This window comes from Podarcis raffonei, chromosome 17 (assembly GCF_027172205.1).
Source record: "Podarcis raffonei isolate rPodRaf1 chromosome 17, rPodRaf1.pri, whole genome shotgun sequence".
In the NCBI taxonomy this organism is placed as follows: Eukaryota; Metazoa; Chordata; class Lepidosauria; order Squamata; family Lacertidae; genus Podarcis; species Podarcis raffonei.
In genome coordinates this window covers 32,939,627-32,964,558 of record NC_070618.1, presented here as the reverse complement: position 1 = coordinate 32,964,558, position 24,932 = coordinate 32,939,627, and the positions used below count along the sequence as shown (strand labels likewise).

The following is a 24,932-nucleotide window of genomic DNA, read 5'->3' as shown; positions in this document are numbered from 1 at the left end:
CAGTCTGTGGCACTCTGCAGAAAGCCACGTGGTGGCAGCTGATCCGCACTGCAAGCCAGCATAGGGATACGTTAGCATATTGTTGGACTAAGACTTGGGAGACCAACCTTCAGATCCATGAAGTTCCTTGCTGGGTGGCCTGGGAAGAAGGGAGAACTATGTATACACTGCCTTGTGTTCCTTGAGAAAGACATGCATGTAATAATATGTGCAGTGTTGGCAAATTTGGCTTCAGGTAACTTCTATGCAGGGGCGCGGGTAGCACTGTGGGTTAAACCACAGAGCCTAGGATTTGCTGATCAGATAACACCCTGACGGGGTGAGCTCCTGTTGCTTGGTCCCTGCTCTTGCCAACCTAGCAGTTCAAAAGCATGTCAAAGTGCAAGTAGATAAATAGGTACCACTCCAGCGGGAAGGTAAACAGCGTTTCCGTGTGCAGCTCTGGTTCGCCAGAAGTGGCTTAGTCATGCTGGCCACATGACCTGGAAGCTGAACGCCGGCTCCCTCGGCCAGTAAAGCGAAATGAGCGCCGCAACCCCAGAGTCAGCCACGACTGGACCTAATGGTCAGGGGTCCCTTTACTTTTTACCTAACTTCTATGCTTCTTGTTGTTTGTGTGGAAGGGCAGTTGTGCTCCCAGGTTTGAAGGGGACCTGGGGTAGGGTACCCTCTGGGCCCCCTCCCCACTACTGCACCACTTCCCCCTCCCACTTCCACGCTGCTCACGCACTCTCCCCCTGCCTATCATGTGGCAGAAACAAAACAAACAAACCAGCTAGACTGGGAAAGAAAAAGCGATTTATATGTGTTGTACATGCGATATATTAAGGGATGCGGGTGGTGCTGTGGGTTAAGCCACAGAGCCTAGGATTTGACAATCAGAAGGTTGGCAGTTCAAATCCCCGCGACGGGGTGAGCTCCCGTTGCTCGGTCCCTGCTCCTGCCAACCTTGCAGTTCGAAAGCACATCAAAGTGCAAGGAGATAAATAGGTACCGCTCTGGTGGGAAAGTAAACGGTGTTTCCGTGCGCTGCTCTGGTTCGCCACAAGTGGCTTAGTCATGCTGGCCACATGACCCAGAAGCTGTACGCCGGCTCCCTCAGTCAATAAAGCGAGATGAGCGCCGCAACCCCAGAGTCGGTCACGACTGGACCTAATGGTCAAGGGTCCCCTTTACCCCTTTACATGCAATATAACGTTGTGCCACCAGAAGGTGACGTGGAGTCCCGTTTTTCTCTACCTGTTTTCCCTGTTTAAATTTACAACGCTTTAAACTGAAACGCTTCTCTGATGTGTTTAGATCCAGCCCCTTTTCTTTCTTTTGTTTGCAGGGGTGGGGTGAAGAAAAAGGGACCTGCTTGTTCCCTTCCCTGCCAGGTAAGTAGCAGCAGCAGGGGGGAATAAACAGGACCGTTTTTATTTCTTTCAATAAATAAAACCAGAAAGGCCATTGTCAGGCAGTGGGAAACGAAGGAGCAGTTCCCTTTTTCATTCTTCAGACCTTTTGACAGAGGTTGCCTCAGGTACACTTTCAAGGAAGGAAGGAAGGAAGGAAGGAAGGAAGGAAGGAAGGAAGGAAGGAAGGAAGGAAGGAAGGAACTGCTCTATCCCTGGCTGGCCTCACCTGTCCTGGCCCCTGACCAGATGGTGGTTTGCTTTCTTCTTTTACAAAGCTTTCACAGAGGAGATGTGCTGCCACAGGGTAAAACACCTGAGAGTTGTGTCTGTCATTTTCATTGAGGCCCAGGCAGGCAGAGCACTCTGGAAAAATTAAGATGGTGGGCATGTCTGCCTGGGGCTTTGCGCCACAGCAGCACACCTGCTTTGTAAAGAGAAATAAAAAGGTGGGGTGAGGGGAGATGTTGCGGTACGTGTTACTGGTGTGGTGCTGGGATGACCAGTGACCCGTCTCAGACAGAGGTTGTATCCAGGCCTGTACTATTAAGATTTTTTGATTGGAGACACCAGGGGCCTATCTTGGAGCCTGCTGCAGACAGCTTGTGTTTTCTACCCCAGGGAAATGCCTTCCTTAAAGGGTTGTCTCTTCTGCTACTTTAACACAACAGACTTTGCAACTTTAACACCTAGCCTCTAGATCAGTGTTTCCCAACCTTGGGCCTCCAGCTGTTTCTGGACGACATCATGGATGATGGGACTTGTAGTCTGAAAGCAGCTGGAGACCAAATGTTGGGAAACACTGCAGATGTTCCAGCCTACAACTCCCATTAGCTCCAGCCAGCATGGCTAATGGTCAGGGATAGAGTAGAAGATGCCTGGAGGGCAAAAGCATGAAATATACTTGGAGTCAAGAGTGGATGCCATTCTGAGTTCCTTGGGGCCCGGAGCTGAAGCCTGGATACACGGTGCGAGGCAGCGGTGCGGCAGGTGGCGGTGTTGCGGTGCTGTGTGTGGCGGTCAGCTCAGCGGGATCCCACCTTCGTCGCCAGTGAAATATACTCAGAGTCGAGAGTGGATTTCATGCCCTTTATTCAGCTCATAGTGGTGAGGAGGAATAGAAGTACCCCCAGAATGTCTGCTTTATATACATTATTTACACAATGGGACCCACGTGATTGGCTAATTCTGGGATTCACCTGTAGGCCAATCAGGTTGCGGATTCACTTCCACCTGGAGCTGGATTGGGTGGCTCCTGTGGACCAATCAGACTGCTGCATTCTGAATCCTATTGTTCTAGGACCAATCAGACTGCTGCCTTTTGGATCCTGTTCAACTCAGTACATAACAGACAGCCTGTGTGGAACACACCCTGCTGACTAGCTCAGTTGGTTAGTGTGTGGTGCTGATAACAGCAAGACTGCAGGTTCGATCCCCATAAGAGACAGCTGCATGTTCCTGCATTGCAGGGGTTGGACCAGATGTTCTGCAAGGTCCCTTCAAATTCTATGACTCTATGACTATGCGCTGTCTCTCCCAACAGTGTTCTGAACAAAGGAAACAAGTGCACATGAATGCACATCTACCACCCACTACATAAATAGTCAATCACGGTGGCACAGGTCGGGTGCAAGGAAAGAAAGGGGTCTCGTGCCTTTGTTGTAAAGCAGAGAGGTTTTCAGCAACTACAGCTTTTCTGATCCCTACATGACAAGTGGCACGTGCCCAAATTTCCCCTTATGTACAAATATTAAAGTTACAGGAGCCCTGCCGAGTCCTCCTTTGCATCTGGTCACCACAGCCCAGGAGCATGTCTGCTTATCAGAACTATAAATGCATTTAATAGCTAATTTTATTTGCTATGCATGTTTAATTTTTAAAATCTTCTGTAACTGGGGGCTCCCTGGGGTTTGCGGATAAGAGCCAAGATGTACTGTTCAGTCTCTTGAATATCATTCACATACATTGACATTTACATGCTATTGCTGTAAGCGATAATTCATAACCATTGTTTAGAATTTTGTGTCACTGTTCCATATAACAGTTATCTGTCGTGAGGTTGTTTTCTAGGCTCTTCATTCTCTGTTAACAGTTCTAATAATGTTTCAGATATTTGGCTAATATTGGGTATATTTGTGCCAAACTGTATGATTTACTTTATTTTGAAAAAAGTAAATAGCAGACATAAATAATCAAATCATAGAATTGTAGAGTAGGAAGGGATCCCAAGGGTTAAGTAGTCCAAGCTCCTGCAAAACAGAAATCTCAATTAAGCTTCCATGACCGATGGCCAGCCAACCGCTCCTTAATAACCTCCAAGGAAGGAGAGTCCACAACCTCCTGATGGATGGAGACAGTTCCACTCTCCAACAGCTTGTACCATCAGAAAGTTCTTCCTGATGTTTAGTCAGAATTTCCTTTCTTGTAACTTGAATCCATTGTTTCAAGTCCTAGCCGGCACAGGAGAAAACAAGCTTGCTGCATCTCCCAGGTGACAGCCCTTTATATATTAAAAGATGGCTCTGATGTTTTTGATCTGTTTTATATTTGTTTTTTGGTTCTCTTTTGTAGGCTGTCTTGGAAATCTAGATTGATAATTAAGGCTTTCTGGGAAATGATATATAATGAATTGAAAAAGGTATTTAAATATACCTTCTTGAAGAAACCAGAGGCCTTTCTCTTGGGCATGGTCGGCCAATTGGTGCCAAAGAAGGACAGAACGTTTTTTATGTATGCTACAACAGCAGCAAGAATACTTATTGCAAAGTATTGGAAGACGTAAGATTTACCCACTCTGGAAGAATGGCAGATGAAGATGATCGACTGTGTGGGATTGGCTGAAATGACTGGCAGAATCCGTGACCAGGGAGAAGAGTCGGCGGAAGAAGCCTGGAAGAAATTTAAGGACTATTTACAGAAATATTGTAAAATTAAAGAATGCTGAATACTGTTGGATTGAAATTAAGGGGTTTCCAGCTGTAATGTTTTGAGATAAGGATTTGCTGAGTAAATAATTTGAATTGGAATACAAGAAGGGGAGGTATGAGGAGATCAGGGAAATATGTCATTGAAAATTAAGTATTGAGAACTGTATGTGGTTTTTTTTTGCTTTTTGCTTTTTGTTTGTATAAAATTGGAAACTTAATAAATATCTTTATAAAAAAAAGAGGAAATCTAGATTGATAAAACTGTGTTGTTGTTTTTAAAAAAGATGGTTCTCATATCTCCTCTCAGTATCCTCTTTTCTAAGCTAAACAAACATGGGGTCCCCACTTTGGATCAGGACCATGGCAAAAGAGGAGGGACTTTAACCCTTTGTCTCCACTCCAGTCATGAGTGGAGCTGAGCAGCCAATTTACATATCAGTTGATCAAGGGCTTTTTTCTGATTAAATACTTTAAAGCTGAGGTGGAAAACCTGTAGCCTTCCAGGTGTTATCATACTCCAACTTCCATCAGCCCCAACCAACATTATCAGCAGTAAAACATGATGGGAATTGTGGTCCAACAGTAGTTGGAGACAGGGCCAGCCCGTTTATGAGGCAAGGTAAGGCAATTGCCTCAGGCGGCAGGAACCATAGGAGCATCAAATCCTGATGAAGATCCACTTGTTCCTGATGTAGATCTTCATTTCGTGGTTCGCCTCAGGTGCCAAAATATTTTGGGCCAGCCCTAGCTGGAGGGCCACAGGCCCCTCACCCCTGATTTAAAGGTTAATCCTTGTGCATTGAAATGCGCTCAGAAACAAATTGGCAGCACAGCAGAGATCCATTCCATTGTTTTGTCCCCCTGTGATTCCTCCACAGTCCCGTTGCCCAGTCTCCTACTGCAGCCAGTTTAACAAGTTTAACACCACAGCAGTAAGGTTGGCAGGTCTCAAGATTTTAACACTCTTGTCAGAGCCTCTGTCAGAAGACTCATAATCTCAGGGTGAGGAGCCAGAATAAATAGAGATGGGCAGGCTATTTATTGCTTGGCTTTAGAGCAGCCTCCCCCAACATGGTGCCCCTAAAAGTCTTTGCTGGCTGTGGCTGTGGAAGTTATCCAAAGTCCCTGGAGAGCACCAGGCCGGGGAAGGGAGCTTTAGAGTTCTCCCTCTGCCATCTGCATCAGGCTGCACCCTGAGACACCACATACAGACAAGGGTGGCCCCTTAACCCAGCAGGTGCCAATGTACCACACGAACCTTTAGGCTCCATTGCTAAGAGAAATGTACACAGAAGGAACTGCTTAGTAGAGGAAAGGCCTGCGTGGTTTAACAACTACTTCTCTTGTACCAAGGGTGCGGGTGGCGCAGTGGTCTAAACCACTGAGCCCCTTGGGCTTGCCGATCGGAAGGTTGGCAGTTGAAGTCCATGTGACGGGGTGAGCTCACAGCTCCTGCCAAGCTAGCAGTTCGAAAGCACACCAGCGCAAGTAGATAAATAGGTACCACTGCAGTGGGGAGGTAAATGGAGTTTCCATGCGCTCTGGCACTCGTCATGGTGTCCCGTTACACCAGAAGCGGTTTAGTCATGCTGGCCACGTGACCCGGAAAGTTGTCTGTGGGCAAATGCCGGCTCCCTTGGCCCGAAAGCAAGATGAGTGCCGCACCCCATTGTCAAGTTTGACTGGACATAACTATCTGGGGGTCCTTTACATTTACCTTACCATTACTTTTCTTGTTGCTTCAGAGCTTTCAGAGCTAGTTTATTCACATGACCAGTAAGACATTACTGAGCTTGCATCAAGAAGCTGAGCTGAGTAGCTATACAGGGCCTACAATACAGGATGCTTTAAAAAAAAAAAGGACTTCAAGGCTTACATGTGAGAGAAGAAAGCAAAGGGGCACATATCAGGGCCAGCTCAAGACATTTTGCTGCCCGAGGCAAGGATACGATGGCACCCTCCCCCAAGAGAGATACAGAAACCAATAGGACTGGAATCTTAAGTCCAATACTAGTGAAAGGACCATGTCCTTCATTACACTTGAGGGCAGCAGGCTAGCATAGTGGGTTCTGAGCAGATAATGTGGCACTCACAGCTCGTCCTCTCCCCTCAGGCAGCTGCCTCACTCTGCCTCATCGTAGTGCCGGCTCTGGTATATATGCAGTAGGTAAGTCCACCTTGTTACAAATCCCCACTGAGGAGTCTAGACCATCTGCTTTTCAAACCAAACCAGATAAAACCTTTATAAATGTGAGTGGTAGAATGAGAACAGAGGGAACATGTATCTAAATGGTTTACTACCTCTATTTTAATCAAGTAGGATGAAATATTTGGATAAAGAAGTGGGCTGCATATTTAGTAAATTTACAGGGGAAACGGAATTGTGAAGAGCTGCATAAACTTTAGAACATGGGTCCTTTAGGTGTTATTGGACTCCAACTCCCATAATCCCCAGCTAGCATGGCCAAAGATCAGGGATGGTAGGAAGTAAAATCTAGGAATTTCTGGAGGACTATAGGCCAGCCATCCCTACTCTACAAGATAGCTGACATTTTTTATTTAAAAAAATCTTAATTAAACTGGGCAGTAAACAATCAAATGGACTTTCACAAGTATAATATGAAATGTTTTGCCTAGCAATGAAAAACCAAATGCAAAAGTACCATGCAGTTAACAATTTGCAGCTTGTTATTTCTTAACGTATTTTCATACTCAGATGGGAGTGACTCATCACTCTGCATTCTTAAACTGTAATGTGAGAAAAGTCTGTTCTGCCTGCCACAGAAGTATGGATCAGGGGCCAAGACCCGCTTTTCTGCCAGGTTGGGTATGATCTCAGGAATGCCAGCCATTGTGTTTGCTTTTTTGGTGACCCTGTTCACACAAAACTGCCCTGGGCATGGGATATGATAGGAGACCATCATATCTCTGCACGAAGAATGGTTGAAACTGGTTCTGTGTTCCAAGGATGCAGTTGGTGCTGCCACAGTCACTGACCCCATTCTCAGCCAGAAGTAGAAGGCACAGTGTCCTGCCTAAGGCAACACTGGAAGTCCGTGGCAGAGCCAGGAATTGCATCCAGATCTCCCAGATCTCCCAGTTCAGCAGTACAATCTTACAGTGAGGGGGGGAAAGTACTTGATCCCCTGCTAAAATTGCTCGTTTGCCCTCTGACGAAGAAACGACTTTTCTGTCAGACAATCTCTGACTTTTGTCTCCTGGGTTTCTGGGGTTTTTCCTGTTGTTATTCTGTCTCTCACGGCTACAATAAACCTACCATAAAAATTATGGACTGGTCATTTCTTCATCTGAGGGCAAACGGGCAAATTTAGCAGGGGATCAAATACTTCCCCCCCTCACTGTACTATTCTCCCACGTAAACAATGGAAATCCACTGAATCGTTTGATTGGCCTTCTCTGTGCGGACCGAGTTGGACACAAATGCCTGGATCAGTCCCTACCGAGTGTTTATCCTTCATTAGCTAGTTCTTCAGAAGCAAGAGTAAGGAGGAGCACTACTGCTTACATGCTGCAGAAAAACCTCTTAATGCTTTTAATTGCCTCTGCAAATCCTGAGCGGATGGCATCCAAAATGCCCTGAAATGCTTTTCTATTCAGCGGTGGGGGGACTGAGGGAGGATGCAAAAGAGAATATTTCCCCAACCTGCGCAGACGCTGCAGATTTCTTGCCTCGGAGCCCAGTGTGGTTGGAATGATATTTTCGCTCATGAGTGTGTGTGTGTGTGTTTTAATTCATTTCCCAAAGAAGATGTAATGTCTTCACAGAGCACTTGACTCCTACATCTGTGTCTGCAATATGGCGTCCTGGCACATCTGTTGGAGCTGAGGCTTGTACTACAAATACAGCCGGCTCCGGCCATCTGGAGTGTGGTTTCCTCCCCCCTCACACACACACACACCTCCTCTTCTTGCCCGGTGGGTCTCAGAGAGAAGAGATAGATCCATCCCAGGGATAACTGGAGGCATATGGATGTTACTTAAGATGAGCGCCTGGCGCCAGCAGCCACGGCTCTCGCAAGAAGCTTTCGGCAGGTTGGTTGCGTCTATGCCCAGCAGAGCCCCTGCACAAAACACAGCAAACACATGTGCCTGCATGAAAGCACATGGACTTAGATGGCAGGCTTACAGCCATATGCATGTGAGCCATCTGAAATTCTGAATGCACCTGCGTGCAGGGACAGACGTTGCCTCAGTAAGCCAATTCACTTTTTAAGTTGTCTGTCACAGTATACTGGGTCATCGCTCTGCCCCAGATTCACATTGCTGCTCTCCTGGAGCACCCTTAATTGTACATGCAATTAAAACTAACGCATCATGTAGCAGAATGTGTGGTAATGTTAAGGAAGGTAGGAGAGGATATCTTGTTTTGATATTATCCCCTCCTCACTCACGCTAGTGAGTAAACAGCAGAGCACATTCCCTTTGCTGCTTATTGGAAGCAAGTTGGTGATTCATTAGAATCCTTTAATTAAGCAATCCAGTCTGGCTTTTCCAGTCTGGATTGTTCCTGGTAAGTTTTCCCTTTATTTCCCTCTTAAAATAATAATAAGACAACACGGTCTTATTTAAAAGTAAGAATCAAGTTTTACTTACATTCAGTTCACAGCGATAATCTGAAGGCAGGCTTTATCTTGTGTTTACAGTGAAGCGAAGTCTGAGTCAGGGAAGTTTTTAATATGTGACATTTTAGTGTATCTTTCATCTTTGTTGGAAGCCGCTCAGAGTGGCTGGGGAAACCCAGCCAGATGGGCGGGGTACAAATAATAAATTATTATTATTATTATTATTATTATTATTATCAGAGCTACATCCCAGACTTTCTGTTTGTGGGCTCCACCCTATGTGAAGGTTGACCCATGCGCTGGCTAAGAGCCAGGAGAGTGAGAGTCCAAGAGTGAGAGTAAGAAAGTAAGAGTCCAAGAGAGAGATGGTTGCATGGCCAACCCTTTTATCTGGTCAGCTAGGGTCACGGACATCTACCAGGTCACACACACAGGGGGAGGAAGCCCCAGAGCAGGTATGACAAGAAGTCCTCCCTGTCTGGAGCCACATTCCCCGGTGTGTCCATTCTAGGCAACAGGAAAATGTTGTACAGTCATACCTTGGGTTACAGACACTTCAGGTTGTGCATTTTTGGGTTGCGCACCGCGCCGAACCCGGAGGTACCGGAACGGGTTACTTCCAGGTTTCAGCGCTCGCACATACGCAGAAGCACTAAATCACGCTTTGCACATGCACAGAAGCGCCAGATCGTGACCTGCGCATGCACAGACGTGGCGCTGCAGGTTGCGAACGTTGTGGGTTGCGAACGTGCCTCCAGCATGGATCACGTTCGTAACCCAAGCATTCACTGTACTAGTAATAATACATCCCACAGAATGCAGATTTGCATACAATGAGGGGCTGCATAAACATAGTTAAAAGGGCTCACATATATACACATAGGCAAATGTGTAGATCCCACCTGCTGGGATAGTTCAGTTGATAGAGCACGAAACTCTTAATCTCAGGGTTGTGGGTCCGAGCCCCGTGTTGAGCAAAAGATTCCTGCATGGCAGGGGGTTGGACTAGATGACCCTCAGGGTCCCCTTCAAACTCTACAAGTCTTTGAATACACTCACATCTCTACAGGTCTCGTATCGGGGCTGCAGGCAGCATAGGAGAACTCAAGTGCCTTACTCACTGCACGAACATGGCGGCTTGTCAGATGGGCGCTGCTGCCTTAGTCTCCACAGTACTTCTGCTTCACCCTCTGATTAGAGGGTGCTATATAGCAGTTACCTGCTTAGCAAGGGTCAGGTGACTCAAGGAGGCCAATTGGACCTGGACTTTCAAAAGCTTCTGACTCTGGCCTAACTTCTTCGAGTGAATTGTTTCTGTCAGGTCTTCCTTGTAACTGACGCCAGGTGGGTGGGGACTGTTTAGTGGGCTCCCCAACATCGTTGGCCTCCCTCCCCAAGCAGGTGGCAGCAGCAGCTTGTCACCGTCTGGAGGGCCAAAAACGCCCTATAACTGCTTTTGTGTTTTGCTTTTTTAGCCTGGGGTTATTGCCTATCTACTCATCATAGGCTAAACCTAAGAGGCTGTGCTAAGCCATGAAGGTGTTTAAAAGTTTGGCACCATGGCAGGTGATGCTATGGAAGAAGCCATGTGTGTGTTGTGGTGCAGAGCAAGGAAGAATGTGAGGCAAGACATTTGCCTTGCCTTAGGTAGGACTTGTTTGAACTCCCTATGACCAGAGATGGAACATATTGTTCTCTCATATTGTTCACAGGTCATCCAGTTCTCTCAGAGAGAGGTTTTGCCCCATTGCAACAGATGTTGCAACTGATCCCTTCCAGATTACATGCAGCTTTGAAACTCGTTGCCATCCTAAGCAATTGCCTAGGTTGCTTTTCCACTCAGGCTGGATTCCACAGCTGACACAACAGGGATGGCCCATGGTATCTTGGTGCTTGAGGTGGAAAGATCAAGATGTCACTCACCTTTCCACGAGTGTGTCGGGAAGCGTTCCTGTGGAGCTGTGAAAGAGCTGTGATCTTGAGTAACTTAATAATTCCTACAGGTCAAGGATGGGGAACATGTGGACCTCTGTATATTGCTGGACTAAAACTGCCATCACCTCTGGCCATTAGCCATACTGACTGTGGCCCGTGGGAACAGGAATCCAACAACACTGGATGGGTACATAGTTCCTATCCCTGCTATAGGGTTTGCAAAGGATAACTTCCCAACTGATCATGCCACTTGTCTGAAGAAGAAGAAGAAGAGGAGGAGGAGGAGGAGTTTGGATTTGATATCCTGCTTTATCACTACCCTAAGGAGTCTCAAAGTGGCTAACAATCTCCTTTCCCTTCCTCCGCCACAACAAACACTCTGTGAGGTGAGTGAGGCTGAGAGACTTCAGAGAAGTGTGACCAGCCCAAGGTCACCCAGCAGCATAGCTGTCAACGTTTCCTTTTTTTAAAGGGAAATTCACTTATTCCGAATAGGATTCCTCACAAGAAAAGGGAAAAGTTGACAGCTATGGCCAGCAGCTGCATGTGGAGGAGGGGGACGCGAACCTGGTTCACCCGATTACGAGTCCACCGCTCTTAACCACTACACCACACTGGTGAGATTTGTCTGTCTTTTATTCTGCCACCTTTAAAGGCCCCAAAATCCATATTACCTTGCTTTGTGATATTGTTGTCTTTGTGATGCAGAAATGGCACCTCTAACATAAGTATTGCCTCCAATACTGTACTTATGGTGTTTTCACTGCTCCTTATGCACAGAGATCAGGCAGAGCGTCTGGAATATGTAACTTGCAACTCGTAATTCAAGGAAGCTCACACAAAGAGCTGAGCAGATGAGATATGGGAGATCCATTATTAGATTTCCTGACACCTTTTTCTAAGCTTAAAAGCAGCTTGATGGGAATGGATCCACGGTTCAGGGTTTTCCCAATATAAACCCCTCCACCTGACATATCGTTGCCTGTGGTTATATAATCCAGTTCCTGTACCTGCTGTAGTGTCTAATGGTGTAAGAAACCATTAAGTTCTGCTCTGTCACTCTTGGCTCTCCCAAGAGTGATGGAAGCATGAACATTGTACTTTGTGTGTCTACACACACACACACACACACACACACACACACACACGATGGATAGATCAATATCATACATGTATGCAGTGGCATTAATGTGTATCAGGAACAGCTAATCTGGTGTCATCCAGACATTATTAGGCTACGTCTCCCATCATTCCTAACCATTGGTCATGCTGGTCATTGCTGATGAGTGTCCAGCAACATTTGGTGGTCACCATTTTGGCTACCCCTGATGTGACTTGGTAAAAAAAATCTAAACCATTCAAACAAATGCCGTACTGACTCTTGCCCAACGAGGGGCTTAAAAACTTACTCTGAACAATGAGAGAAACAACTCAAGAATAAAGTGGGAGAGGCAAGGTTTAGCAAAGGATAAATTTGAGCAAATGCAGTTGTAAGATTTTAAGAAGTTAGGCTTTGTTTCAGCCAGGGGTGAGGACTAAGGCTGTAATTAGATATTACAGCACACGTGAGCCTTCCACCAAGAGCAACAGCGCCACTTCTCCTCTTTCTTTCCTAATGTCTAGCAATAAAATAATAAAAAACTGACATGATGAAATTATATTATGAGTTCCACTGCTCCCTTCCAGCTCACTGGCCCATTAGAGGGGCACTGGACAGGGAAATGTGCAGTGTGATGACATCACATCACATATTTTATACTCCGAAACATTGGGGAGCAGGGGAGGGGATGCAGTGCTAATGGTTATAGTGGCACCCATGTGCGTGTGCCATGATGTTGGCTTTGGGGCTCGGGATTAAGCCAGACATGATCATCTGGGATAGCTCTGTCAGTAGAGCATGAGACTCTTAAACTCAGGGTTTTGGGGTTGTGGGTTCAAGCCTCACAATGGGCAAAAGAGACCCCCACGGTCCCTTCCAACTCTACACTTCTATGATTCTGTGCTGCAAATAGGTTTTGACACAGGACCCCCCAGGGGTGAGATAGAGCAGTGGAATTTGAAGCAAGATCCACAAAGCAGTTGTGTTCTAGGAATGAAATAGCCAGCATTTGCTTCTGCTGTAAAAAATTGTGGGAATGTTCAGGGTGGCAGGAGGGGATATATTGTTTATTAATATCCTTTTTGAGGGATGTGGGTGGCGCTGTGGGTTAAACCACTGAGCCTAGGACTTGCTGATCAGAAGGTCAGCAGTTCGAATCCCCGCGATGGGGTGAGCTCCTGTTGCTCGGTCCCTGCTCCTGCCAACCTAGCAGTTCGAAAGCACATCAAAGTGCAAGTAGATAAATAGGTACCGCTCCGGCTGGAAGGTAAACGGCGTTTCCGTGCGCTGCTCTGGTTCGCCAGAAGCGGCTTAGTCATGCTGGCCACATGACCCGGAAGCTGTATCCCTCAGCCAATAAAGCGAGATGAGCGCCGCAACCCCAGAGTCAGTCATGACTGGACTTAATGGTCAGGGGTCCTTTAATATCCTTTTTAACTTGTGCTAGCAAGTTCCTTTACTTAGCAGAGTGCATTCCCTTTTACACAGCAGAAAACTTGTTGCAAACTCGTGTGAGTTTCTTAAGACAATACGCAATTCAGTCTGGCTTTTCCAGATTGAAATGTGGTCTAATATTTTCCTGATAAGACCCCTTGAATCCCTCCTAAAAGATTAAAGACGCCACAGTCTTATTCATAAGCAATAAAAAGAAAGTTTACTCATGATCAGGCAGAGCATAGTTTGATTCCCTGAAGGCAGGCTTAAGGCTTAAAGTTACAAACATGTACAAACAGGTTTACCCCATATGTGGGTTGACCTAATGACTCCAGTTAGCAGTCTGAGAAGTTCTCAGAACAAAAGGAAGATGGAAAAGAGAGAGTGGCCAGTGGCGGAGTTAGCTGCATGGGTGCCCAGAGCGGTGGCCATGATGTGCACCCCTGCAGTGTGCCTTTTTGTCACACACACACCCACACTCCAGGATGACACCTGGGGTGGCTCGCCACCACCGCCCCCCTTCCTACGCCCCTGAGAGTGGCAGCATGCATTGGCCTTTTACCAGGTCTGAAAAGGTCACGCCCACCCACTAGTCCCATGCAAGGAAGGATGCTCCAGGCCAGGAGGAACAGGAAGTTTGCCTGGCTGGACCAAACATTCCCCTGCATGTCCACTCTAGCAAAACAAGGAATGTTGTACTTGTCCCAGTGGATTACATCCCACAAAAATTAACAAATGCTCTAGATGAATGAGTGCATGGGTGCAACTCGCCACTGAAAAGTAAGAGAGAAACTAAAGGGCTTCAGTAATGAAGGCGTTAAGCTGGTCAGTTCTTTCCAGGCTGTTGCAGGCGAGTTTCTGTCTCTTGTATTAGGGATGAGCTTTTGCATGAGAAACCAGGAAGGTGGACGGCAAATACCTATCATGGAACACCGTGCAGACTGCATCTTTCCCTTCTTTTCCTCCTGGTTCAGCAGAGAGGAGACAGCGAATCTACTTGGCTGGGCATTTAACATAGCATTAGCCTTATGTGCCTCAGCATCACACTGTTGGCTCATACTCAATTTCTTACTCTCCATAACTCCTATATCTTTTATATCTGACAGTATATTTGCTTCATTTTCCCTGCCTTTTACATTTGTCCTCGTTCATTCATTCTGTTACTGCCTACCCAGCTAACCCCTTTGTTAAGACCATTCTGAATGCTTCAGGTTTTAATCCTTTCCAATTCTGAATCTACTGCAGATCTGAGAGGTGTCCTTTCTCATCCAAATCCATTATGGGGATATTAAATTACAATTGCAAAGTTACACCCAAACAGTGCATGTAGCTGTTTTGGTGGTGGTGTGGTTTGTTGCTGAGGCTGTTATGTCTGGGCTGTATGGGGAAATGGAAGTACAGCAATGGGAGAAATGTAGAAAAAGTTCAAGGGGGAAATTGCAATTCCAATTTGGATAGATCAGTTAGGGCTAAACATCAATTCATGTTTTCTTTTGCTCTGTTATTGGCAGAGCAGCAACATGGGGAGGAAAAACAAACCAGTAAAACAGGTATTTTGGGGAGGCAATAGCCAAATTCCTATTTGGTTGTTTCAAAAATTCTTTACCATTGATTAAGGCACCTGTCCTATTCACTAACAATTCAGTTTCTAGGGATTAAATGGCACATCCTGATATGCTGAAGAGAATCATCATAGCAAGACATGGGTGGGTCAGTCAAGAGCAGCCTCCCAGTCCCTGACCTGTTCTGGAAGAGACTGGCTTATAAACCAGCACTCACCCCAGTACCAATTCAGGGCAAGGTGTAGGCCACAATCCAGCATGTCATTCTGGATCCCAGTGAAATAAACTCTGGGCTGGATTGTAGCCATGATGTACAGAAACACTTGGACAGTAGCTGAATCTGAAGCTGGTTTGAAGGGCAGAAGATAGGCCTGGTGAGTATAGGCAGTGAAGACAGCTTCACTAAATAGGAGCTGGGAGGGGAAGGGTTGCCGACACAGGGGAAACAAATCAGGTAATGCACACCAGGTGAAGACACCCCCTTCTTCCCTCTGGTGTGTACAGCAACGGGGGGGGGGGGAAGCAACTTGAAATACCTCAAGGGGAAATTACCTCTCTGCATTTTAAGCCACTAATGTGTATGTACATACCCAAAATGCATTCTTTGCATCCATGTCTTGCATCCATTCATTCTCTCTCTCTCTCTCTCTCTCTCACACACACACACACACACACACACACACACACACAACTCAAACGAGGCCACCAGAGGTTATTTGTTTTGGAGGGCCAACCACAAAAGTAAGAATTCTGATGTACAAATATCCCTGTGTGTCTTCTGAACCAGTGGATCAATTCCTGGAAACTCCGGATGGTGTGCTGGTGATGTAGATTTTGGAAAGAATCTAGGATCTGCATCTGGATGTATAAATTTACACAGAGAAAATTAATAACGTTGTACTGGAGCAAACCCAACACTTTTCTCTTTTCATTAATGCAACAGAGCATAAGGTTTGCCAGTGATCCCTTAAGTCATAGAAGAACCCATTATATTAACACTTGGATTCACTAAGCAGGCCATGGACCATAATCTTGAGCCACAATGAAATATACTCAGAGTCGCGAAGTGATTTCATGCTCTTTATTCAGCTCATAGTGGTGAGGAGGAATGAATGAAAGTCCCCTCAAAGTATCTGCTTTATATACATTATTTACACAATGGGCTGCACATGATTGGCTAATTCCGGAATTCTACTGTAAGCCAATCAGGTTGTGGATTCACTTCTATCTGGAGCATGATTGGGTAGTTCCTGCCAACCAATCATACTGCTGCATTGTTCTAGGACCAATCAGACTGCTGCATTCTGAATCCTATTGTTCTAGGACCAATCAGACTGCTGCCTTTTGGATCCTATTGTTCTAGGACCAATCAGACTGCTGCAGTTTGGATCCTATTCAACTCAGTACATAACACACAAGTAGGTCCATTGTTTTAAAGGTGACACCCCTGTAGGTCCTAGGAAGCATCTCATACTCTGCAGCCCTTCAAAAGCCTATGCAGATCAGATGTCTGTAAAGGTAAAGGTAAAGGTAACCCCTGACCATTAGGTCCAGTCGTGGCTGACTCTGGGGTTGCGGTGCTCATCTCGCGTTATTGGCCAAGGGAGCCGGAGTACAGCTTCCAGGCCAGCATGACTAAGCCGCTTCTAGTGAACCAAAGCAGCGCACAGAAACACCTTTTACCTTCCCGCCGGAGCGGTACCTATTTATCAACTTGCACTTTGACATGCTTTCGAACTGCTAGGTTGGCAGGAGCAGGGACCGAGCAACGGGAGCTCACCCCGTCGCGGGGATTCGAACCGCTGACCTTCTGATAAGCAAGCCCTAGGCTCTGTGGTTTAACCCACAGCGCCACCCGCGTCCCAGATATCTGTAAGTGGTAATAATAACCCCTTTTCTCACTTTCCCCCAGTTCTTTCTCCACCATAGGAAGACGACATTAATATTTGCTTTGTGAGACCTCCCACTGCTTCAGAGCTCAGCAATTCTGGAGGCACCTATGAAGGGACCTTCATTCATTGTCTGAAGATGCAAAAGAGCCCTGGAGAACAGGCAGAAATGGGAAGAAGGTGGAATGGGGGAAGGAGATTTTGCCCATCTACTTTGACTAAGGGCTTGTCCACATTTCTGCTTGTCCTGTGCCTAGAACGCACAGGTCAGAGCAGTTTTCCCCTTGCCCTGCTCCTTCGTGCTAAATTGGAGCAAACATCAATCCAGAGAAAAACCCAAATTGCCATTTTTTCCCAGTTAAGTGTGCTTTTCCCTTGATTTAAGTAGCAGGACATGAAGAAATGTAGATAAGCCCTAATAAGTCACTGCCTGGCTCGAAGCTCTGATAACCCGTAAGCAACGTTTTCACTGATCATTTTGTTTCTAGATTCATAGACTTGGAAGGGTTCTTGACAACTGTCTCTAGTCTGACCCTCTGCTTGATACAGGGGGAAGGAATTCAACGTTAAGTGGACACAGTACAACAGATGCAGCCCAGACAACGCAGAACAGCGTGAAACTATTACTTCTCGTGACCTGGGCACTATGCATTTGCATGCATTGGCTAGGACTGATGGGAGTTGTACTCCAATTCACCAGGAGCACATCAGATTGGTGAAAGCTGCCCTGGTGCAAAAAATAAATAAATCCATTTTAACAAAGCCTAACATTTTGCAGTTAGGAAAGTGATTGGGAAATGCATTGAAAAGGACAGAGTGGATGAGTGGTTAATGGGAACACCCCACAAGCAAATCAAGATGACTCCTCGGTGAATGTTCATTGTTGTATAACCGCTCCATAAACAAATCAGAATTAAGAAATACTGGGTTTAATCTAACCTCTGCCTTAGCATTCTGCAAGCAAATCAGGATAAATAGGTCACCTGCAGGAGCCTCTGGTTGGAACTTCTCATAAAACCAGATGGTGCTCCAGAACTTCTAAGGTCTTAGGGAACAGGGGCCAGTGGGCTAGCAAGGAAAATGGATACTCTGTCTGCTCTCACACTCCTTAAAGTAAAGGTAAAGGGACCCCTGACCATTAGGTCCAGTCGTGACTGACTCTGGGCTTGCGGCGCTCATCTCGCTTTATTGGCCGAGGGAGCCGGCGTACAGCTTCCGGCTCATGTGGCCAGCATGACTAAGCCACTTCTGGCGAACCAGAGCAGCACACGGAAACGCCGTTTACCTTCCCGCCAGAGCGGTACCTATTTATCTACTTGCACTTTGACATGCTTTCGAACTGCTAGGTTGGCAGGAGCAGGGACCAAGCAACGGGAGCTCACACCGTCGCAGGGATTCGAACCGCCGACCTTCTGATCAACAAGTCCTAGGCTCTGTGGTTTAACCCACAGTGCCACCTGCGTCCTTACCATTGTTCATAGCAGTGTCATTCTTTCGAGATTCCATATGTATTAACCAGAAAAGAAACGGGTTCCATGCTGCAGTCTTTACACCAATGGCTTACACCATTCTGCGATGAGAATCTGTCCCCGTTGGAAGCACTTAATAATAAATCTCGCGCCAAACATATGGCCCATCACGATTGTTCAGTCATTAACTGCCCTCGTAGCTGGACACAATTTCTGCTAATGAAGCACTAATAAATGAGTGTGCTGATTGTTTTACCTGTTACTGCCACTATTATGAAAATGAAAAGGCCCTAGTGATTTTGAGAGCGAATTTGTACATCAGGTAAAAGTTGTTGCGATAGAAAGAGCTCAAGCTTGGGCAAAGCTGAAGGGTGTTTTGCACCACTGAGCCACAGAATGGGGTGCGTTTTCTTCACCATGTTGGCACTATCCATTCCAGAGTGCAACTAGAAGTACTCAGCATTTCTGCAAAGCAAAGACATCTCTAATTTTCTTATCGTTTGGCAGATGACCATTTACACGAGGAATGTGGAAATAAAAGATCGCTGTCCGGTTCAGTGCAGTGCAGGCAAAAATTCAAAGATAAAATTGCTTGCATGTATGGGGATAATAGGGACATGGGTGGCGCTGTGGGTTAAACCACAGAGCCTAGGACTTGCCGATCAGAAGGTTGGCGGTTTGAATCCCCGTGATGGGGTGAGCTCCCGTTGCTCGGTCCCTGCTCCTGCCAACCTAGCAGTTTGAAAGCACGTCAAAGTGTAAGTAGATAAATAGATACCGCTCCGGCAGGAAGGTAAACGGCGTTTCCGTGCGCTGCTCTGGTTCACCAGAAGCGGCTTAGTCATGCTGGCCACATGACCCGGAAGCTGTACGGCGGCTCCCTCAGCCAGTAAAGCGAGATGAGCGCCGCAACCCCAGAGTCGGTCACGACTGGACCTAATGGTCAGGGGTCCCTTTACCTTTACCTTTATGGGGATAATAGATAGGCAGCAGTAGCTTGACCCTAACAACAACAACAAAATGGCAAGCTGGAGCAGAGCTGGCCAAAGATCTCTTTGGTACAAGAGGCAGAAACCTCCAATTTCTCCTATTAATGAACCTGGGTTCACAATCTGCTGGAGAGTTCTCCTGTGCCAGCCCTAGTGAAATGAAGAGGGCCTGTGCAATAATGTGCTCTTATTTCTTTCCATGGGGTTTGCTGAGTGAAAAACAACAACTCCGTGGGTCAGAACTGCCTGGCTCTCACACAGCTGTCTTTACTGTCATTCAAGTTAGTGATGCCCTTGATTTGCAATGTTATGGAAAGGGGATTCATGTTCTTCCTGGATCCCTGGTCCCTTGGGACTCCCGTGGTCCCATAAGAGAAGAGAAGCTATGTGAAGAGAGTTGGTGGGGTGCGATATTTGTTACAGCAGCAGTTTGGGGTGGTGGCCGCAATGGTGGTGGCATCTGCAGTGCTGCTGCGAGGCGAGATTCTCGTTTCGCATAGCCAGCTCCGGGAAGGACTTGATGCGGCCTCCTCTATTTACAGATGTTTAGAAGCCTCAGATTGAAGCAACGCAAAGGCTGTTTGCAGACCAGCAGATGTTTTTTTGAGGAAAGAAAAGGGACAGATTTTTATCTCGGCCACGTTTTGGATCAACGCAGGTCAGGCATCCCATTGACATCCTGCCTCGTTTCTGGCCGGGTCTTGATACACGACCTAGGGTTGGGTGCAGGAATGAAGCACGCCTTTACGCGCGCATGTGTGTGTGTACACACACACACACACACTTCAGTGAACAGCCACAGATTGGGGGGGAGCAAGGGGGGTTAGAACTGGAAGCAGATGGTCACTTTGGCAGGGCGCCGGAAAAAAGAATCTGTTCCATACATCGCACACAGCAGTCTCGGCAGAGGCCTCTGCCAGGAAAAACAGAATTACCTCTCTGATTACAGCAAGCGGGCGCAAGCGCTCTTCCTGTAACACTGGGCTTTGTGAGCCAGCCAGGCCAAATATGGGCTGCTTTGGTGTGTTTTTTTAAAAGTGCAAAATAAAGCAATAGTGCTGCACAGCTCAGGCATGGCCTGTAGAAGAGAGATGGTTTTTTTCTTGTCCTCAGCTTCAGTACAGACCCCTTTTTTAAAAGAAAAAGAGAAAGTTTCAGTACAAAGGGGTGAGCGTGATCCGTCGTCGCCCCTCTTTCCTTTGCTTTAGTGCTACCCTCCCCCCCCCCACATACTTTTGTCCTTGGAGCAACAAGTTCCAATTTTCAAAAATAAAAATCTCTCTCAATCAAATAAGACTTGATGTTACAAAAATACATTCAAGAGATTATTTATTATTAAATCCAGCTAACCACCATTTATGTGGGGCTTTGGGTCTGGCTTTGGAATGGAAAGTTCCTTTGTTGATCTGATGGATGACCTATTCCAAGAGCGAGTCACGGAGAGTGTGCTTCTGTTGGTTCTTTTGCACTTCTCAGCACATGGTATCCTTCTGGATAGTCTCTCTGGGTTGGGTTCTAGAGCCACAGTGTTGCAGTGGTTCGGCTCCTGCAAAGAAGGCCAATTTTAGAAGGTGGTGCGGAGTTACCTCCTTGCAGTTAGGCTATGCAGTTCCTCAGGGAACTGCAGGTTTTATCCCCTGCTATTTAACACCGTATTTTTCTGTGTATAAGACGAGGGGTTTTTATTATTAAAAAATGTTAAAAATTGGGGGTCATTGTCAGGGAACTGCCATCGGAGCCAGAGGGAGAGGGAGGGCTCCAGAGGGATTCCGGAGAGCGTCCCGGGAAGGAGAGAAGCAGCCCATCTTCTGGGGAAGGAAATCAGCGTAGCACCAGTGGAGAAGGGGGGCAGATGGGGGAATCGGCGAGGTGGCTCCATGACTCCTCGCCAGAGACCAGCGGGGAGAGCACAGGTCCTCCGCTGCCCACACCCTCCCTGCGCAGAAGGCTTCCACGCAGGGAGAGTAGGCGGAGACTTGGCGTCAAATAGCTTCTTTGCTGGAAGAAGTTCAAGAAACGCCCACTGACGGATTCTGCCAGCGATTGAGACAGCCACGGGCGAGTGGCTGTCCGGACAGAAAGAGTTCACCCAGGTAACCCAGCCAGGTGTGGCGCCGATTTACGCACGAGCAACCTCTAGAACCATTACAGTCATCTTATACACGGTCGATTGGAGGCAGATGATTGGTGGCTTCGTCAATGCGTGCAATTGGCAGTGGCGGTCAGCTCAACAACTCTGCACATCCCCCCCAAAAAAGCTTAACAACTTGGGGCAGTCTCCCCCCATTTCCTTAATTTGGAGTCCCAAAAAATAGGGGTCGTCTTATACACTGAAAAATACGGTATCTATAGGAAAAGACTGGGAGAGATTAACCAGAGATGTAGACTTGACTGTCACCAATATGCAGATGGTACCCAACTCCATCCCTCAATTAAATACAATCATGTAATGACTGTTTATGCTATGTATTTGTACAGTCGTACCTTGGAAGCCAAACACCTTGGGAGTAAAACGTTTTGGCTCCCGAACACCGCAAATCCGGAAGTGAGTGTTCCGGTTTGTGAACGTTCTTTGGAAGCTGAACGTCTGAAGCTGCTTACGTGGCTTCCGATTGTGTGCAGGAAGCTCCTGCAGCCTATCAAAAGCCGTGCCTTGGTTGTTGAACGTTTCCGGAAGTCAAACGGACTTCTAGAATAAATGCCGTTCAACAACCAAGGTATGACTGTATTGCTAAAGGGGTTTGGGAAATTGCATGGACACTAAGAAGAGCTCTCTGAGTACCTGATGGGTTGATAATTAACTGTGCATGTGTCTCTGCTATCTCTCATGTGGTATCTAACCTAGATCACATGACATTCAGTTGCAAATCTCCATATTGGGTGTGTGAGTTGCTCTTTGTCTCTCAAGCCACTGAAGACAAAGGTGTGCATATATGTGTCCCCGGAGAAAACCGCCTCGGGCTGGAATGCAGGCTAATGAACTTAGTGGGAGATGCAGCTCTGATAATAATACTTCACATTGGTGTGTACAACTGGGAGACGCCATGGATTCCCCATTTCTACAAAAAGGCCTTATGTGTCTTCCATCAGGAAAAAAGATATTGAGTGAGGCCAGAGGTGCCAGCTTCTCCAGACGATGGAGGGGGCCTGGCCCTCTTAAAAAAAAAAGATTGGGAGCCATTGTGCCTCAGCCACCAGGAGCCGGCATCTTTGAGTGAGGCTCAGCCCTTGCTTAATACAATTGAGAAGCTTCGCTAGTGGAGGGTGGCTCTGCTGGAGAGGAGACCCAAGTAGGCTCTATGCTATCATACCCTCCAAGTGTCCCTATTTTCCAGGGACAGTCCCGGAATTATGGGGGGAAAAAACCCTCCCCTCAACTTCTGATTTTATCCTGGAATGTCCCCATTTTCCCTGCCACTGCTGAGCTCAGGGACAATGATGAGCCGGCAGCAGCAGTGAAGGAGCATCCTATTGCCTCTCCGTAGCCTCTCCAAGGCCGCTGCTGCAGGCCTCTTCCCTTGGGCAGCCCATAGCACTTGCTGGAGAGCAGGCGATGAGGGAAAAGAGGTTGCCACCACCAAGGGGCAGTTAGAAGGCGGGGCTGCCCTGGGCAGGGTGAAAGGAGGAGCAGAGCGGAGTGCAAGGAGTCATTCATTTATTTATAAATAAAACTGTGTGTCTAGCCCCTTTATAAAATTTATGGGTGGGTCTTTTTCTTTTTGTAAATCAGAATTAAGGGGTTCTCTCAGGACAGTGGAGGTCACATGTGTTGTGTACCATTGGTGTGTAGAGTTTAGTGGCAACCACCCTTCTTCTGATAGGAAATGCTTGGGGTGGGGAGCAAGAAATGGGGGTCGAGGAGGGTCAGTTGTGGGGGAGTGAGAAATGGCCCTTTTTTCACCAGAGGGATGTTGGTGGGGGGTTATGCACTATCACAAGTTGTCCTCCCTGGAGTTCCAGCCAGTTTGCGATATGTTTGTCTGGCAGGACATTAGGATTTACTTTTCTGGAACGCTTTGCTCCCAGACATTTTGGAGGGCGATATAATCAGAGACCCTTTTGTATTCTCTTGATCGTGAGTTGATGTTTAGAGAGTTTGTCCTGAGCAGGACCCAGCAGCTGAGAAGGAGGAGAAAGGAAATATGCTAAGGATGTGAACAGGGCTGTCTTACCCATAGGCACTAGGGGTGAGGGGCACCCTGGCGCCAGACTCTCAGGGGCACCAGGCCGAGAGTCCGGGGGCTGAGAGTTGAGTCCAGGGAACAGCCTGCCCCTTGGCTCTGTGCCGTGGGCTTGGGGGTAACCGAGCCAGCAAGATGCTGAGGCAGCCGGCTGGCTCCGCCCTCCTGAGCGCCTGGGACTGCAACCCGGCGCCGCGTATGTTTAAGACTGCCCTGGATGTGAATGAATTTTATGAATAAAGGTCTCCTTAAGCATTATTTGAATCCATTCTTCACGAACAAAGGGGGAAATACAGAACCCCCTTTTGAGTATCTTCCTTGAAGGGTCTAACAAAGCAACTACCAAACAGGTAGCATTATATCTGAATGTTGCAAAGTCACTTAGACCTGCTGCGATCGTTAGCTACTAACTTGTCAGCTTTGTTCTCCTGACGCTGTGGGTTTCTATTTATTTTTTAATACTTTGTACTTTTTTTAATGGCTGGTTGACCATATTTGGTCGACAATATTTGGTTTATATTGATGGGTCTGAAATCGGACAAGCCATCTGGAAATTACCGTATTTTTTGCACCATAACACTCACTTTTTTCCTCCTAAAAAGTAAAGGGAAATGTCTGTGCGTGTTATGGAGGGAATGCCTACGGGTTGCATGCCTACGGACTTTCCTCCTCTAAAAACTACGTGCGTGTTATGGTCAGGTGCGTGTTATAGAGCGAAAAATACGGTACCTTCGTTTATTAAGTTGCAAGCAACTTGCATCATACAACGAAATTTCGGTTCCAAGGGTTACATGTATACATGGAAATTGCACAGAACCAAAATTACCTTTGGAGCCACCTTGCAGATAGCTAGCCTGCCATCTATAAGGCAGCCCGTAATGGGGAGAATCAGTTGACCTGGCATGAAAATAGCTTTAAATATCTTGGCCTTTCTTTCTAGACCAGTCCTACTTCAGTGTCTGTGCAGAGTGCAATGGCTCTGGGAATGGTGGGGTAGTTCTTGTGAGATCTTGCGGGAAGTCGGATTTTCCGTGGGATCTCATAAGAGCATCCACACCATTCCCAGATCCACTACGCCACTGGCTTAAGGTGCCCTGCTCTCAAGGTGCTCCACGTGGGATTTGCCCAGGGAAAAAGGCTGAGAGTGTAAGCTCTTTTTTGTGCCAGATCTGCTTAGGGTTTCCAGCTTGCACCCACCTCTGATCCTTGCCCTCGCTAGCCTGCCTTCAGCCGCTGTGGCTGAAATCACAACATCAGACTCTCCAAGTGTCCCTATTTTCCAGGGGCAGTCCCAGATTTACAGAAGTTTCTGATTTGATCCCGGAATGTCCCGCTTTTCCTTAGGATGTCCCGATTTTCATATGGGGGATATGGAGTTCTTTGACCCCTGAGCCAAGAAGATAAGTAACTGGACAACCTTTAGAAGAGACCCGAAGGCAGTCCTGTATAGGGAAGCTTTTAAATGTTTAA

At 46.9% G+C, this 24,932-nt stretch overlaps 1 long non-coding RNA gene across 1 annotated transcript in view; it reads right to left on the bottom strand.

Moving 5' to 3' along the window:
• Positions 1-15,578: 15,578 nt before the first annotated feature.
• LOC128405245 (uncharacterized) overlaps positions 15,579-24,932 on the bottom strand; it is a 33,307-nt gene continuing 23,953 nt past the window's right edge. Inside the window, exons 2-3 of the long non-coding RNA XR_008328246.1 lie at positions 20,635-20,827; positions 15,579-15,792 (exon numbers count right to left, since the gene is read on the bottom strand). This is a non-coding gene — a long non-coding RNA (uncharacterized LOC128405245). The remainder of the gene's footprint in view (positions 15,793-20,634; positions 20,828-24,932) is intronic.